Source organism: Lissotriton helveticus, chromosome 2_1 (genome assembly GCF_964261635.1).
Source record: "Lissotriton helveticus chromosome 2_1, aLisHel1.1, whole genome shotgun sequence".
Classification (NCBI taxonomy): Eukaryota; Metazoa; Chordata; class Amphibia; order Caudata; family Salamandridae; genus Lissotriton; species Lissotriton helveticus.
In genome coordinates this window covers 717,298,942-717,315,269 of record NC_136059.1, presented here as the reverse complement: position 1 = coordinate 717,315,269, position 16,328 = coordinate 717,298,942, and the positions used below count along the sequence as shown (strand labels likewise).

The window sequence follows — 16,328 nt, the reverse complement described above, 5'->3', positions numbered from 1 at the left end:
CAATGACAATCCCACTGGCTGTGACGGTATCGTCGACTATTACTGGTTTCCAATCTACGGCCCCGTCGATGACAAGAGTTTCTCTGTCGTCGATGAAAAATCCAGTTTATTACGCAGGTCCATCAACACCATTTCAGCAATCTGCACAACCTCAATTCAGGACACCAATAATGTCTCCGCTGCCTCCCAGCCATCTTTTGGACGAGGAGGATTAGGTCTCGCGCAGCTGTTCTCCAAACTCTATTTCTAGTTCCGAACAAACATCTGCCACGCTCTGTTGTGACCCTTTTGATACAAGGCGTGGGTAGAAAACATGAGCTTTTTACTGTTAGTTTCGCGTTGTACGTTTTAACAGACACACTTTGAGGCTGTTCTTGGCATAATGTCGGTGTGCTCCTCTTTCAGCTTTCAAAAGTTATTATTTGGTGACTTTGCAATCGAAATTATATTATGAAAGCATTCTACATATGTATGTAATACAAGAAGTGTGCAAACTTTTTTATTATCGCTCACACCCTTTGTAAGCACTGGTTTAATGATCTTTAACAGAGTTATAAGTATGTGCTCAGCCCTCCAACCACCCAAGCTAACAATCACAGGAGGATATTAAGTATATTTATTTCTTGAATAGTAGTTTGGTACGCGCACACTGCGCACTCCTAGCACTAATGTTGGAACCTACACACCTTAAAGTTAATACAAGAAGTCTGCAAACATTTTTTTTATCGCACACCCCCTTTGGAAGCACTGCTTTAATGATCTTTAAAACTGCAAATAAAAAAAATAAAAAAAGTGCACACTCCTTCTAAGCACTGCTTTTAGGACGTTTAAAACTGCACAAATATCCCTGAACGCCAGCGCCATTTGATGCAGGATTATGTTGACATGAGTACAACACCCGGTGGCAATGGCAGACTATTCGAACCATTGTCACAATGAAAGTTGAGCTTTAAAGTACTCACCCTACCTGCAAATGCCTTGCATTAATGGTTGACTCACTCTCACTGACTATCACTCTCACAGACTCTCACTCTCTCACACTCACTGACACTCTCACACTTACTGACACTCTCACAGACTCTCACTCAGACTAACTCTCACTCAGACTAACTCTCACTCAGACTAACTCTCACTCAGACTAACTCTCACTCACACTAACTCTCACTCACACTAACTCTCACTCACACTAACTCTCACTCACGCTAACTCTCACTCTCACTCACACTAACTCTCACTCACACTAACTGTCATTCACACGAACTCTCATTCACACGAACTCTCATTCACACGAACTCTCATTCACACAAACTCTCATTCACACAAACTCTCATTCACACGAACTCTCATTCACACGAACTCTCACTCACACGAACTCTCACTCACACGAACTCTCACTCACACGAACTCTCACTCACACGAACTCTCACTCACACGAACTCTCACTCACACGAACTCTCACTCACACGAACTCTCACTCACACGAACTCTCACTCACACGAACTCTCACTCACACGAACTCTCACTCACACGAACTCTCATTCACACGAACTCTCATTCACACGAACTCTCATTCACACGAACTCTCACTCACACTAACCCACTCACACTAACTCACTCACACTAACTCTCACGCACACTAACTCTCACTCACACTAACTCTCACTCACACTGACTCTCTCACTCTCATTTACTCTCACTCTGCCACTCTCACTCTCTCACTAACTGACTCTCCCACTCTCAATTCACTGTCGCTAACAGACTCTCACTGACCGACTCGCCCACTCTCTCTCACTCACTGACTGACTCTCCCACTCACTCACTCACTGTCCAGACTCTCACTGACTGACTGACTCACCCACTCTCTCTCACTCACTAACTGACTCTCCCTCTTACTGACTCACTCACTGTCCAGACTCTCACTGACCAACTCACCCACTCTCTCTCACTCACTGACTCTCACTGACTGACTCTCCCACTCTCTCTCACTCACTAACTGACTCTCCCACTCATTCTCACTCACTGACAACACATATTGCATTACAAATGCAATAGGTGTCACATTTGCGAAAGTTTAAGCTATTGGCATTGTAAATGACAATCCTATTAATGTTTTTTTTCCAAAATCAACACATAAATAAAAAATGTGTCATTTGCAATGCCAATAGCTCAAACTTTCCTAACGAGAGACCTATTGCATTGCAAATGCTTGTTGTTGAATGGTGTCAATCCTTTCAGTAGTTCCTGAGAAATAAAAAAAAAGGTAAAAAAATGCATTCCCCATAGCAAACTTTAGACACTGCTACAGCTCAAACTGCTTAACGAAATTACACCAAACTTGGCATGAAGGTAGCCCTTGTCTCAGAAAGAACTCTTTTTCTTAAATGGTGTAAATCCGTTCAGTAGTTGCTGAGAAAATAAAAATATCGATATGTAGAGACACGGAGGATCCGCGCACCCTGCCGATCACGAGCTGTATTCTAATTGGCTGTCAACACTTTAATCAGGAAGTGTTGGCAGCCGTCTTGTGCCTCGGTAGAACCAAGGCACAAGTAAAGGGAAAAAGAAACGCGCAAAACAAGAAAAGGGGCAGGGTAGAAACACCCTGACCCCCTAGGCCTGCTCAGGGGGTCCCACAAGGACCCCCAGGGCCAATAAAAGCTTTTTCTTAAAAAAACAAATCAGCAAAATCCGCGGAGGATCCGCCCGAGAAAATAAAAAAATTAAGCGGAGTCTCCCATGCTTCGTTACTACTTAGCCCCGGGTGGGCCAGGTCCCGGGGGCAGAGAATAAAAAGTGTGGGGGGTCCTAAACCCCCCCACACTGCCCCGGGTACCGCCACCTCCCCGGGGCCAGATAATTGAGTTGCGGGGGTCACGCAGCCCCGGGGACCGCCACCCCCGGGGCTTCTTTTTTAATCAATGGGGGGCCTCCAAGGCCCCCCAAAGCCCCGGGGACCTCCACCCCAGGAATTTTTTTAAATATTTGTGGGGGCACATGGCTCCCCTCAGCCCCGGGGACAGCCACCCCCGAGGCTTCTATTTTTTTTAAACAAACAACCTGTGTGGGGGAGGCTCGAGCCCCCTCCCAAGCCTCAGGGACCGCCACCTCCCCAGGGCACTAATTATTCACCACCCCGGGGCTGTGTAGATGTTGGGAGGGCCCCCCCCCTTCCTGGATGCGCCAACACCCAGGGCAGGCTCCTGCAGTGTCCCGGGGTGGCCACACCCGAGACACTGCAGTTTGCTATGACAGGGCGGGATCCGTGCGGCTCCCACCCTGTCATAGGAAACTGGGTTTGGATTTTGAAAGAGAGAGCAGTAAACCTGCTCTCTCTTCCAAAATGCAAACCAGATTGCTTTTCCACACGGGGTGCTGCATGTCAGCAGCTCCCCATGTGGAAAAGCAATGCCGGCTCCTGCAGGACGCTGGGAGCTGGCACAGGACGCTGGGAGCAGGCAGGGACTGTGGGGGCATTTGGGCTCCCTCCACGGTCCCCAGCGGAGAGGGCCAGCCCCGGTGGATGGGATCCCCTGGGCTAGAAGTGGCCCGGGAGGGGGGCCACACGGCCACCCTCCTCAATTATTTTTTTTAGAAAAATAAATAAAGGCCGGCTCCTGGGGGATGGGTTCCCCAGGGCCAAAAAAAGCCTCAGGAGGGGGGCCACACAGCCCCCCTCCATAAGAACAAATTTGTGGCCATGCCCCGGGGGATGGGGTCCCCGGGGCTGGAACTGGCCACGGGAGGGGTGGCCACGCGTCCCCCTTCCTGTTTAATTTAAAACAAAAAAAATATATATATGGGTAAGGCCCTTGGGGATGGGGTCAAAAAAGATAAAAAGATGGGAGACCACACATCCATCCCCTTCTAAAAGAAAAAAAAATGGGATTGTGCCAGATGCCCCGCCCCCTTACAGCAGCACTCTGCAAATGCACCCTGTGGTGCGTTTTACAAGGGGGAATTGATTTCCCTTCAATACTGGGGATCCCTCAGGGCCAACTAGCCCACCAGGTATCTCCAGTAAGCACCACAGGGCTGCGTTGCAAAAAGGTGGTCCAGTCCACGCCCCTTTTTACACCTCTCTGCAACGCAGCTCTGTGGCGCTTACTGGAGGTGCTTGGTGGGCTAGTTGGACCCCAGGGACCCTCAGGATTTAAGGGGACTTAATCCCCCAACTTAAAACGTGCCACGGGGCGTGTTTGCACTGTGGTGAAGGGAGGGGGTGGGTCCTGATGTGATGTGGCGCGTTATAAGTTGGGTAATTAATTCCCCTTCAATCCTGAGGGCCCCTGGGGGCCAACTAGCCCATCAGGTACCTCCAAAAAGCGCCAGAGGCCTGCGTTGCAAAGAGGTGGTCCAGGCCACTCCCCTTTTTACACCTCTCTGCAACACAGCTCTGTTGCGCTTTCTGGAGGTACCAGATGGGCTAGTTGGACCCCAGGGACCCTCAGGATTCAAGGGGACTTAATTCCCCTAATTAAAGCGCGCCACAGGGCACGTTTCCACAGTGGTGAAGGGAGGGAGCTTGGCCTGAGGTGACATGTTTGCAAAAATGCCCTGTGGCCCTCTTTAAGTTGGGGAAGTAATTCCCCTTCAATCCTGAGGGCCCCTGGGGGCCGACTACCCCATCAGGTACCTCAAAAAAGCGCCAGAGGCCTGCTTTGCAGAGAGATGGTCCAGGCCCTGCCCCTTACAAGGGGGAATTGATTCCCCTTCAATACTGGGGAGCCCTGGGGGCCAACTAGCCCAACAGGTACCTCCAGTGAGCGCCACAGGGCTGCGTTGCAGAAAGGTGGTCCAGTCCACGCCCCTTTTACACCTCTCTGCAATGCAGCTCTGTGGCGCTTTCTGGAGGTACCTGGTGGGCTTTTAGGAACCCCAGGGAACTTAATCCCCCAACTTAAAACGTGCCACCGGGCGTGTTTGCACAGTGGTGAAGGGAGGGTGCAGGGCCTGATGTGACATGGCACGTTTAAAGTTGGGAAATGAATTCCCTTTAAATCCTGAGGGCCCCTGGGGGCCAACTAGCCCACCAGGTGCTTCCAGTAAGTGCCGCTGTGTTGCAAAGAGGTGGTCTAGGTCCTTTTTTACACCTCTCCGCAACGCAGCTCTGTGGTGCTTACTGGAGGTACATGGTTGGCTAGTTGGACCCCAGGGACGGCAGGATTCAAGGGGACTTTATCTCCCAACTTTAAACTGCCACAGGGCGTGTTTGCACACGTCACCTCAGGCCCCTCCTCCCTTCACCACTGTGCAAATGCGCCCGTAGGGCGTTTTTAGAGGTAGTTTTAATCCCCCTACCCTATTATGTACTAGGGCCTTACAGAGGAGGTCATGCTAATCATAGGGGTACCCCAACGCATAGTGTTCCCTAGTGTACGTAGGTGTTTTCACTGTATTCCAAGTGTCTTTTACCGTAGCACTGGCCCTAGGCCTGGTTAGTCAGTCAGTTACCACCAGTACCAGTCTAAAAAAGTTGTCTGCACAGATTGATTTTGCAACAAGGCCTCTTTCTGCTCCTCTGTTGGTGCTTTCTGCACGTCTTGCTTCTTCCTGCACTTTTCTTTGTCTTTGTGGACTTCTGTTGCTGCTTTCTGCATTTCTTTTTCTTCTTTTGGTGCGTTTTTTCTTCTTTCTTCATATGTCCTACCTCTGTAGGCATAGTTAGAAACTAGCATTTAAAAAACCTTTGAAATTCACTGAAAAAAACATAGGTTTCAGGCACGTTATAGTTAGAAATTAGCATTTAAAAAACCTTAGAAATTCAATGAAAAAACCATAGGATCCAGGGGCGTTATAGTTAGTTGGACATTTCACTCGTACAAAACCATAGAAATTCCCCCGTTATAGTTAGTTCAGCTAACTATAACTCGCGTGCATGCAATGCACTGCAGATGTCACATATTACATAACTCATGATATGGTCAGTAACATCACTCGTGACATCACTGATGTCATGTAGTGAGCAAGGCGGATCCATCTGCCGAAACGCGTCTAGATGATCGTTTATGGAATAAACATTTTTCTTTGATAAACTACGTCCCACGGAGTAACATACTTCGTGCAGTGGGGTCTACAGCAAAATTGCATTCTCTAATCTGGCATTTTATCAATCAGCAGGCTTTACGCGTTTCGGAGACAAATCCTTGTTTACAAGCCTTAACAAACAATACGCAGCAACTAGAAGTGTGGAACACCTGCTTTTTAATGACCAACAGTCACGCCCACATCGGCAGGATCACCCGCCTTCTATGACTTATACGCTGTTGCAATTTGGTACTAGCAGTCCAAACTTATGTAATTAAACCCTTGTGGGCGCTGCTGTGTATGAAAAATAATGTCTTTATCTTCCCCAGTGGGTAAATGTCAGATAGGAAAGCCAAATCTTCTGTTCTAGTACAACACACGGTGCTGAAATTTACGGTTCCAAATGCAGCACCGGGTTCTCCCAACACTGCAGGTACGCTCCTCACCAAGGGCAACCTGGTTTCTTGGATTGTTTAGCGGCTGTGCCCTAGCCGCGAGGATGCACTGCCGCAATGGAGCGAACCTGCAGTGTTGGGAATTGCTTACTATTCTGATTGAGGTATGTGAATCTATGGAAGATACCCCAATGCTGGATAAGAAAAAAGTTACTTACCTGTAACCACAGTTATCAAGTATTGGTATCTTTTATAGATTCACATGCAACCCACCATCCTCCCCGGAGAGGCACCTCTAGGATACAGTACTAATTTTCTGTAGTAGGGGATCTCTGTGTAGAGTCATAATCTAGTGAATAGTCCCGCCCATGTGCGAGGACCCCGGCAATCAAAAATTGGCCTGCGCCAATTGGCCTGCGCGCTCTTTGCTGCTGCAAATAATTTTTTTAACTTTGTGCTGTTTTACATTACTCGCGCTGTTCATCGCGCTTAGAGCTGCTAAGAGCTCGTTAATACCGCGCTGCTCACCTAGTGTCGGCTCCGTAGGCCGGGGAATCTGGTTAGGCTCACCTGCACCTTAACTCGGTTACACCCGCATTTGGCGGGATATAGACAGCTTACCGGGTCCGACCGCCATCTTGGGTGGGGGTGAAGCTTGGGAGCACTTCAGGCGCCATCTTGAGGAGGTCAAGGGACGCAGGAGGCGGACTTCCGCACCTGGTGAGCTTACTTAAGCCACCGAGTGCACTGGACTGGTCAGAACTATTGGCCTGTGCGCTCTTTGCTGCTGCAAATAATTTTTTTAACTTTGTGCTGTTTTAAATTACTCGCGCTGTTCATCGCGCTTAGAGCTGCTAAGAGCTCGTTAATACCGCGCTGCTCACCTAGTGTCGGCTCCGTAGGCCGGGGAATCTGGTTAGGCTCACCTGCACCTTAACTCTGTTACACCCGCATTTGGCGGGATATAGACAGCTTACCGGGTCCGACCGCCATCTTGGGTGGGGGTGAAGCTTGGGAGCACTTCAGGCGCCATCTTGAGGAGGTCAAGGGACGCAGGAGGCGGACTTCCGCACCTGGTGAGCTTACTTAAGCCACCGAGTGCACTGGACTGGTCAGAACTATTGGCCTGCGCGCTCTTTGCTGCTGCAAATCCTTTTTTTTACTTTGTGCTGTTTTAAATTACTCGCGCTGTTCATCGCGCTTAGAGCTGCTAAGAGCTCGTTAATACCGCGCTGCTCACCTAGTGTCGGCTCCGTAGGCCGGGGAATCTGGTTAGGCTCACCTGCACCTTAACTCGGTTACACCCGCATTTGGCGGGATATAGACAGCTTACCGGGTCCGACCGCCATCTTGGGTGGGGGTGAAGCTTGGGAGCACTTCAGGCGCCATCTTGAGGAGGTCAAGGGACGCAGGAGGCGGACTTCCGCTCGGTCCAATACCATAAAAGTATGGTGGCCCAAGCGCGCAGCGGTTACGCGCAGCGGGCGCGACGTAGGCGCGCCGGAGGTGCGCCAGAGATAACCCCGTTTGCGCCCGTTCGCGTAACGGGCGCGCATAGGGCCGCTCCTCTTGGCTCGCCGCACCTTCCCCGCCTAGTATACTCTCGGGCTGCCTTACTGGAATTAAGACCACCTCAGACGCCCTTGATGCGGAGGGGTACTGCCTCGGGCCTGTTTCATACTCTGTCTTGCGGACTTCTTAATGTCCGGTCGCTCTGCAAGCATCATTTAGAGATTGCCTTCCTGATTGAATCCTCAGGGCTGGATTTGTTGTTTTTAACAGAGACCTGGACCCGGGAGGACTGCCTAGTTGAACTGGGACTGGCCTGCCCTCCAGGTTTTAAAATTATTCATACCCCACGTCTGAAGCACAGAGGTGGTGGAATTGGCATCATCTTTAGAGAGTCGCTGGGCCTTTCCCAGCTTAAAATCAGTGAGATCTCGGGCTTCGAACTAATGGGATTCTCCATTAAAGACCTGGAGAGAACACTCCTTGCTGGTGTGTTATGCTATCGCCCTCCCGGCTCCGCCCCCTCGCTATCAGACTTTCTTGATTTGATTTACGACTTATCGAATACTCATTCCATGTTGTTGGTCTTGGGGGATTTTAACTTATGGCAGGGCGGTCCACTGGATGGAGCGTTCACGACACTTTGCCAGGCTTTTGCTGATATTCAGCTGCAGCAACTGGTTGGCGCCGCTACTCACAGGGGAGGTCACGTCTTGGACCTGATTTTCGCTGATGCTCAATTAGTAGCGGTCAATGGTATTCTACGCCAATGTTGGACCGACCATGCATTGGTGGCCTTCTCCCTCGGCATAGGGGTTTATTCTTCTGAAGCTGCAGGGGTAGGATTATCGAAACTGGGTAGACCTTGGTCTCCACTGCCTACCCTACTACCAGACAATTTCTGTCTGAGCAACTCGGTGGAGGAAAGCTACCTCTCCTTGTGTCGGTCTATCACTGACTCGTTAGATGAGCTGGTGCCCGTTCGTAGGTCTCGAGGGAGAGTGAATCGTGCCTTTCCCTGGTACACGGAAGAGCTACGACAGCTAAAGCTGGGCTGTAAACGTGCGGAGAGAGCTTGGAGGAAGCAGTACTCAGTATTGGATAAGGCAGCGTTCAGGCTCGCACTGCAGGGCTACAAGGCGCAGATTAAGTTGGCAAAGGCGGCCTTTCTGGAATCCACCTTGAATAAGGCGCCTAATAAATCTCAAGCCCTGTTCAAAATTGTCAGGGACTTGTCTCACCCAGTGTGTGTAGCCAACACGATCGTGGCGTCGCAAGCCCTGTGCGATTCCCTGGCGGGTACTTTCGAGGAGAAGACTGCAAAGATCTTAGAGGGCTTAAAAAACCCTCTGCCCGCTGCCCTCGGTTTGGGAGCTCCGGCTAGCCCGCTCAGTCGACCCCGGCCAGCAGGGCTTTGCCCTGGCTCGGGAGCTCCGAACGGGTCACCCAGTCGACCCCAGCCGACGGTCGCAGCTCTCACACAGGGTATCCTTGGCTTGGGAGCTCCGGCTGGTCCGCCCAGTCGACCCCAGACGGGCAGGCCTGGCCCTAGTCTGGGAGCTCCGGATGGACCACCCAGTCGACCCCAGCCGAGCGACCCAGTTCTTCATTTGGGAGCTCCGGAGTCCTTCTCCAGTCGACCCCAATTAAGACTGTTTCCAGTCCCCTCCTTTTTGGTTTTCTGCAGCTTGGCACATACGGTTGCCTCGGGCTCTCCGCTCGACCCACTACCTCCTAAGTTCTGGAAGGCCTTTCATGCAGAACTCTTTCAGCCCCTGCATTCCATCTGCCTCCAGTCTTTGGAGTTGGCTTCGGTCCCTGAGTGCTGGAAGCTAGCAGTAGTGTCACCGCTGCTCAAGAAGCCAACGCTGGACCCTGTTTGCCTTTCTAACTATAGGCCAATCTCTCTGCTCCCATTTCCTATTAAGATCATGGAAAAATGGGTGACCCGCTCGCTCTCAGCTTTCCTGGAGAACATCGGCTGGTTTGACGAGGCACAGTTAGGCTTCCGCCCCGGGCACGGGACGGAGGCTGCCCTTGTAACAGTATTGGACAATCTCCGGTCGCGTGTCGACAGTGGTCGTGCAGCCTTTCTAGTGCTGCTCGACATGTCGGCCGCGTTCGACACTGTTTGCCATCAGACCCTTATCAGGAGACTAGAGGAGTGTGGGGTCACAGAGGGGGCAAGAGACTGGCTGATATCTTATCTGAGTAATCGGCAACAGCTGGTCTCGCTCCCGCCATTCAGCTCAGAGCCCAGGAAAGTTGGTCAGGGGGTTCCTCAGGGCTCGGCCATCAGCCCGATACTTTTCAACTTGTATCTTCGCCCCCTGGTCCAGCTTATTAAATCTTTCGGTGTCTCGGCTTTCAATTATGCCGATGACACCCAACTGGTCTTTTCTCTGGAAGGAAATAATGCGGTCCCGCTGGAGGCATTTCACCGCTGTATGGCAGCCACAGCGGACTGGTTACGGGCCAACTCCCTCCAATTTAACAGCTCAAAGACGGAGGTGCTCTACTGCTCTATAGACCGGATTCCGCGAGTTCTTCCAGAGAACTTTTGGCCGTCCACCTTTCCCGAGCCAGTAGCGGCGTCGGAATCAGCGCGTAACCTGGGAGTGATCTTCGGCCCAAATCTACAGCTTGACTTGCACGTCAATAAAACTATCTCCACGTGCATGATGCGGTTACGCATGTTGCGTAAAGTTCTGCCTCTTCTCCCCGCTCAGGCCAGGCCGGAAGTAGTTCGCAGTGCAATTTTAAGTCGCTTTGACTATTGCAATGCGCTACTTCTGGAGGCCCCTAAATATCTGCTGGGGAAGTTACAACGAGTGCAGAACATGGCCGCTAAGTTGGCTCTGTCTCGCCCAAGGTCCAGCTCCTCCACTCTTGCTCTTAGAGACTTACACTGGCTCCCGGTTCACCTGCGTGTGCAGTATAAAGCCGCGTGCCTAGTGTTTAAGGCAGTACACCAACTGGGCCCAATACCATTGCGGAAAATGTTCGCCTGGTACTCTGCCTCGCGGCCCCTTCGCTCCTCTACGGCACAACTGCTGGTTGTCCCGAGATTCCAGAGAGTTAGGATGGGTGGCCGCTCATTTGGTGTTGCGGCGGCCAAACTCTGGAACTCCTTGCCTGGCTCCTTGAGAAGCCACAAGGACTACCTGCCGTTTAGGAAAGCGCTGAAAACGCACCTCTTTCCGAAAAGTGTTTGAGTAGCGAGAAGTGTATCCGCCCAGAAGTTCAAAGCGCCAGGATGCCCTTTGGGTGACAGGTCTGCGCTTTACAAATACACAAATAATAATAATAATAATAATCTCTTAAGTTGTCAAAAAATTTCAGAACTACAAAGACACTTAAGAGAAAATTTAAAGACAAATAATGCCGCCTATATCCACAGGCTACACTGTCCAGTACTTCAACTAGAAATTCCACCAAAAACACCCACAAACAGCACAGCCTGCCCAGTTTCTCCCATAGAGAAACTTGCCTCTACCAGTAAAAGCCTCTGGAATGATAGAGAGGAAGGCATGGACAGACAAGCCCCATAGGCTGCCATTATGTGGCTTAAATAGGATACTGTGCCTTTAAGACAACTTTCCAGAACTTCTCCCAGTATCCCAGAATTCACAGCAGGTCCCTCTTACTTTGTTCTTTTTTCCGGCTCCTGCTAACAGGACCCTGGTGCATTGAGCTCTCTCTTTTTCAAGGGTTTTTTGGAAATTTTGTGCACTTTTGGCTTAAAAGTGTTTTCAGTTTGTGTACTTGGTGTTTCCCTTCATTCCTGTGTATTTGTTCAGGCTTTTTAGGGCTCTAAAATGCCTGCTCTCTTCGACAAGTGCCCAGCATGTGGAAGGAATAAGGCCAAGTCTGATCCACACGACGTCTGCATACTCTGTCTCCCTGAAGCACATGTCCCTGAAGATTGTGACATCTGCCAGACCTTCACTACAATGACCCTGAAGGACAGGCTGAAGATTAGGCTTCAAGGCCTAGAGGAGAGACGGCTGCAGGTGGGTCTGACAGGCTGGGCAGGCTCCCTCTGCCCCTGCTGAGGCCTCTGGGGTGCTCCCCAGAGGCAGGAAGCCCAGCAAACGGTCCCGGTCTCCGTCGACGTCATCGACGGCGACGGCGAGAAGGATGACGACGGTGTGTTCCCAATCTCCCCGGGGCTCCGGGTCGAGACAGCGTGGACGGTCGAAGTCGAGAGGCCTGGGTAGGCCGCCGTCGAAATCACCGCTGACGGCGTCTTCGTCGTCGACGTCAGCGCCGAGTCATCGACGTCGAAGAAGGACCGACAGGCATCGGTGCTCGCCATCAAAGCGACACCGCCGTTCGCCGTAGAGCAGACGGTCGCCGTCGAGGGGCTTCTCGACGTCGAGGACCGCAAGGAAACGGTCGACGCAAAGGAAGAGTCGACGCTCACCGTCGAGGACTGACGTTCGTCGTCGAGGAAGAAGCACTCGACGTCGATAAGACGGCGTTCAACGCCGGAGTCGCGGGGTCGACGTTCGACATCGAGAAAGCGACGCTCGACGTCGAGGAGAAAGAGATCGGTGTCTCTGAGGTTTTCCGCCTCTCCTAAGCGGCGCAGAAGGAGTTCTGGCGCCAAAAGTCACGCTGGGTCTGGTCAAGGACGCCGGAGGCGTCGCTCACATACTGAAGGGTCTGGTTCACAGTCACCTCCCCCGAAGAAGTCACCGGGCTCGGTGTACTCGGTGGTTTATACACTGCCTCGGCCTAAGACGCCTCCTCCTCCCCTAAGGAGGATCCTCCCATCAATCCTCCGCTACCTCCAGCGGGACAACCTCTGCCACCGGTCCCACCTCATGGGCCCGCTCCTCGGCCGGAGATACCTCCTGTCCTACCACCGAGATCGGTGTCACTGCCTCCGCTCCCTACACCACCTAAGGGGACTCCAAAACCTAAACCCCAGGATAGGCCACGGAAGACGCCTCCACGGAAACCTGCGGAGCGCCCACGTACTGGGAGATCGCGATCACGTTCCAGGAGGAGGGAACGATCGCGCAACAGGTCGTCCACACGGTCGAGACGGCGCCACAGGAGGCACAGGTCTCGTTCCCGGACAAGGTCTTCAGGGACTATTCTCCGACTTTGTCGGAGTCACCGGAAACAAGGGTTTCACCGATCTGGTGTCTTTCCATGACGTCCTTTTACGAGGTGCAGCAAAATTGGGCATCTCGTGGACGGTGCCCAAGCCCAAGACATCGGTGATCTTCGAGACGCTGCACCAGAAACATCTGTCTCGGCCGTTACTACCACTGGTACCGGGCCTGGAAGACCCGGCCATGGACCTTTTTCTCACCCCGGCGGTGACTAAGGCGGCCCCTTCGAGACTGCTACCGACTCGGATTCGGCTTTTCTAAGGGTGGAACCCCTCCAGACTCTGTGATTGTGACGGCGGCTCGTAAACAGCATGCCACCACTCCGTCCTCCACTGTTCCGCCAGATAAGGAATCCAGGTGGCTGGATTCTTCTGGGAGAAAGGTTTGTGGGACATCGGCGACTTCCATGAAGGCTGCGAGTGCCACGGCCTTGTTGGGGCGGTATGACCGAGCCCTCTGGGAATCTCTACAGCAGTTTGTGGAACATTTGCCGCGTGATAAGTGAGAGGACTTTCAAGAGATGTTGAATGAGGGGATGTTGGTGGCGAATCAGGTCATCAGTGCCGCAGCCGACTCTTCCCTGCTGGCGGCGCATGGTTTCTGCCATGGAATTAACCAGCGAAGACACGCCTGGCTCCGCCTCACGTCACTAAAACCGGACGCACAACAAAGGGTTGTCAATCTACCATTCTCTGGCGAAACCCTATTTGGGAAACATGCGGATGACGAAATGGCCCACATGAAGGCGGAGGCCGAAACGCTCACGGCTGTGGGGTTAGAAAAACGCAAGGAGAACAAGAAGTCGTACCTACCGTTCCAGCGACAAATTACATGTGGTAAAAACAACAGCAAGCTCAAATCCCAACGCTGCACACCAATGTGAGAAGTTGGCCTGATATATGATGCTCACTAGTTCTAGTGATCACCTTGTATCAGTCCAAACAGCCCTTATGGTGATTGGTTGTAAGTCAACCATATAGACCAGCTATCCTAATGGTAGCATGGACAAAGCAGTCTTAGGCTAAACTCTTTTGGCATGTGAAGCCAGCTGTTTTACCACAATATAGCCCCTTGAATACCAGATGAAAGGACACCACACAGGTTGTTATGAAAATAAACAATATATTTATTAATAACAAACACCTCTGAACTCTTTATGAGGTCAGAGGGCTAAGCACATGACAATCTCTTAGGAGAAATACAATAAGTTGCACAAAATTACAATGGTGCCCTAGGGGCACGGCAAACCATATACTAAGTAAATGGTATCAGGAAATCGATGGAAGGAATGGAGCTGTCCAGAGGCTGTAGGATCGTTGGGACCACGCTACCCTAACTTTAGGTAAGTAATAGGATGCCCACGGAACGCGTGTGCAGAGTGTGAACTCACACGCGAGATGCGTAACAACGTCTATGGACAGTACAGTTCAAGAAAAAGGTGAGTACGGACAATCCTGACTAGTTAGGACTAAAACGACTGTGGAACTGGACACTAGGAGAGTCAATCCACCCTTGAGCACCGAAATGCTCTTGTTACCTCACCCACGGGCTGCGGGTGCACCGGTGCAAAGTCGTGTCGGGTTCCGGCGTTGAAGTCTATGGAGCCTGGAAGAAAAGAGGCTGCAGGCGACCAGGAGGAAGAGGTCCGGTGTGATCCAAGGGTGGATCAGGGATGCTGAAGACCTGAAAGCAGAGGGGACAATGTTCAAAGTCACTAGCCAATGACTGGAGTGGAACCAGGAAGGAACCAGATGTCGTTGTCGCGATCAGGTGAAGAGTGGACGCTTGACTCTGCAGCCACGTGGACCAGGAGGTGTCTTCGACGACCAGGATGGAGGCACCAGCTGTCCCACGCAGGCTCTCGCTGTCGGCGGTGTCTGTTCTGGATTCGGCGTCAACAGGTCTTGGCAAAGGCAACCCATGCGGTGAGTGGAAAAGGCGTCTGGTGCGGACTAGGAGAGTTCGGGGTGCTCCTCTTTTGGAAGGGAGCAAGGGCCAGTCTGGAGCAACCAGACCAGCAGTGTAGTTTTCAAAGTTCGTCGTCTAGGAGGCCACTAGCCAGCCGGTGAGTGACCATCCAACGCGTCGAGCAGCAAACAGGCAGAAGGGCCCCACGCAGATCTCGTGGATGCCGGAGGGCTGATCTTCGGTGCAGGGGCTGCTCGGTGCTGGGGCTTCTCAATCCCCAAAGCACTTGGTCGAGTTTACCTCGGGAGTCGTGCTGGAAGCAAAGTGCAGTTTCTTTCAAGATGGCCGGTCCCGCGTGTCTCGTCGCACCCTCGGATCTCATCTGTGCTGCAGATGTGAGTTGAGGTCGGAGAGGTCTGGGAATCCGGGTCTCGTCGGTCTCTGAAGTCTGGATCCTCAAGGGAAGACGACAAAGTGAAGCCGCTGGACGCTTGATGGTGCCTGCAGTTGCAGGGTGGACACTCCTTGCCCACAAGGGAGATTCTTCAGTCTTCTGTGGAGCAGAACGTCGAAGTCCAGAGTTTCTTCTTGTAAAGTTGTTCAGGATAATCTGATTTGGAATGGGACCAGCTCCTACTGTGGAAAAGTAAATTTTGCCATGTTCTGTGTCCCTACGTGTCATCCATCATATGTTATGTGTGCATGATTAATATGCATATGTTATTCCCCATGTTTGATTAAAGACGCAATTACAATTGTGTCCACCTCTAGTATGCCAGTTCCCAGTTCTCGTGAATACTACGAATATCAGGCCTATGTAAAGCTACGTTGCCACGTTTCTCAGTGTGCACGTTATTCCATTATAAAGTCCCCGTTTTTAGGCCTCAAAAGGGCCCGGACACCAGATTCAGCTCCTGTCTCCTGAAGCCTCGCTGAGGAGGGATACAGCCCCCACCTGTATCCTCGACCCTTCACTTACTTCCTGCCTCGCAGTGCCCGGCCCAGCCTGGCTCAGTCTCTGAGTCTGCCAAGAATATGTTATGATTCCAGTTATCAGTTCAGTCCTCCTTCTCTGCATTCCTAAGCTACTGAACTGCATCAATAGTTTCCGTCATTGTCTAGCCTTCACGTCTCCACGTTAGAGAAATACTGCATTTAATGGTCATTTCATATTCTTCATCACGCACTACATGTAGAATAATGCATGGTCCAGTCTCAGAATCAAGTTAGCCTTTCCCCTCCTAACTTCTAGTTTATATCAACATGTTCTCTAAACATCAGATACTAGATACTGTTTAGGTACATGTCGCCCTGACTCTCCAGACTTCAGTCTCTGCTCCTAGCACAGAGTTCATAGCCCCCAGCT

The 16,328-nt window shown here is 51.5% G+C and overlaps 1 protein-coding gene across 1 annotated transcript in view; it reads left to right on the top strand.

The window, feature by feature from the left end:
• CHD1 (chromodomain helicase DNA binding protein 1) overlaps window positions 1-16,328 on the top strand; it is a 1,592,763-nt gene that overhangs the window by 1,029,472 nt on the left and 546,963 nt on the right. The window lies entirely within an intron of this gene.